Raw genomic sequence first — 2282 nt, 5'->3', positions numbered from 1 at the left:
GACTGGGTCAGCTCTCAAAAGTCACTCCTTATTGATGTCCTTTTAGCAATCAAACTTGTGGAATAAAGTCTCCAGCCAAAGTGCCCGGTCAAATTTAAATTTCTGATAAGTGTATGTATGTCCTTTTGTAACTCCAAGTGTATTCTAAGTACAGAAAAAGACAATTCCACCAAGTAACTGCTGGCTACAACTCTAAATCTCAGGTTAACTGGGAATCTTGTATTTTATCTGTTAGGTCTTGTAGACAAACTTCAAGATAGAGTCTAATGGAGATGGTAATTTGAAGGTTGCCAACAAGGAGCAAAATTGAATCAGACCCTTCACTGGTGATAATTCCTCTTAGACCTCAACCCAGCTCCATGAGGTAGGGCCTGTGAGTGACCCGAGGCTCAGAGATGTCAAGTGACTCCCCTAAAGTTTCCCATCTGCATGGTTAGCCCAGCTTTGCTAGACTTCAAAGCCTGGACCCCTTCGATGCTACCCCAGTGCCAAGCTGATGGTTATCTTTCCTGAGTTCTCATTTCCCCCCCACAAACATCCAAGGAGAGGTTCACTCCCGTCAGATCAATCCTGAGTTCTCATTTTCCCCCCACAAACGTTCAAGGAGAGATTCACTCCCGTCAGATCAATGTCACTGCTGTAATGAAAACCACCACCCAAGCCCACGGAGGACGAGGTCTGTGGAACCCTAATGAGAATGGTTCCGATTATGTAGAAAGCAACCTCGTGGTTATTCTAATGTTACAAGTAAATATAAAACATTTAGAAATACTTGGCCTGGCTTTTTTTTTCAAGTACAGATGTCTGACTCTCTGCCAGTTTGTTGTTAAAATTGCTACGGTGGTTGGGTACAAAGATTGCTGTGGAAATAAAAGCTGATGCTCTCTGGACACCTGTTTTGACTTTGCAGAGAACCTGGTGATGATGAGGTCAGAGTTGATGGTGGTGGCTAAGAGTGGCTCTTGCTCTGAACCCCGATATTCACAACCCAGTCGCTGCTCTGCTGAAGACTCACAGTGGCGCCCCCATTGTCCCCTGAACCTGCAGCCTCAGCTGCTGCCATCCTTTTCCCTCACTCTCCAGGGCATCTTCCAACTCACCCTGCATGTGCACTTGCCAGACCCTTGGTTAGGGCTCGTCCCCTGCTCTTGTTCTGACTGGTACCTCTTCTTCCTCCTCCATCTTCTCCAGCTCCAGGCACGGATGGTACACAGCTCCACTGGATTCCTTTATTTCCTGAAACTCTCTGACCTCCTCTTCTTTACTTCAAGTCTTGCCACTAGAAGGTAAACTCTACCAAGGTGGGGACCCTAATGTTGTGTCCATCTGCATCGCCACCCAACACCCAGGGAAGCGTGGAGTAGATACAACTCACTCCATAAACATTTGCTGAACAAGTGATCCATCCAGACACCCAACATCCTGCACTCCTCATCCCTTCTAAGGTCATATGGGGAAGTAACACCCTCCACAAACAGCACTACTCACTGAGATGCCCTCCTCCAAACAGGAGGTGCTGTATTTTTGGGGGTGCGCTCTGAACCACACCAGTGGACTCCTCATTGCAACAGGACTTCCCTACGGTAAGAGAATAAGCAGAAGTCTCAAGGTTCACAGGCATCAGTGTGACACTAATAATCTTCCCATTGCAAGCGGGTGTGTTGATGAGACACGCATGCAGAATGCAGGCGCTGTTGAACAGCTCTTCCCTCGCTGCAGTGGTGCCTCTCTGTGCAGCTGCCTGCCATTGGCCCTTAATATTTTGTTGCACACATGCTGTGCTTCCTCCACACTGTCCCCTCCCTGCCGGTTATCTGGCTGTAGAGAGCACCCTGCCCTGACAGCACATCCTCAGACACTCATCATCACCGGCCTAATGCGGAGGTCACAGTCTCTCCCTTCCAGTCCTGCTTTGGCTGCTTCTTCTGTCACCCTAGAACGCCTTTGTTCTTTATTCTCATCGCCTTCTGCATGAGTCTGATTTTGAGATGCTTTGAGAGAAAGCGCTGGGCTCATTCCTCTCGCCCCAACATAGACTTCTGTTTGCTAATGTTGTTGAACTGGATACATGATCTCACAACTTCAAGTCTTCAGCTCTGAGACTAACACTGGGTCTACGGGTGATAAAGCTATACCTTCCCTACTCCACAGGGAGAGGCAACATGGTTACTGGACCAGGCATTCTAGTGTGTGTGTGTGTGAGAGAGAGAGAGAGAGAGAGAGAGAGAGAGAGAGAGAGAGAGAGAAGAAGAAGAAGGAGGAGGAGGAGGAGGAGGAGGAGG

Source organism: Alexandromys fortis, unplaced genomic scaffold (assembly GCF_014885135.2).
Source record: "Alexandromys fortis isolate MF-2015 unplaced genomic scaffold, M_Fortis_MF-2015_v1.1 scaffold_16, whole genome shotgun sequence".
Taxonomy (NCBI): Eukaryota; Metazoa; Chordata; class Mammalia; order Rodentia; family Cricetidae; genus Alexandromys; species Alexandromys fortis.
Note: the sequence above shows the minus strand (reverse complement) of the source record.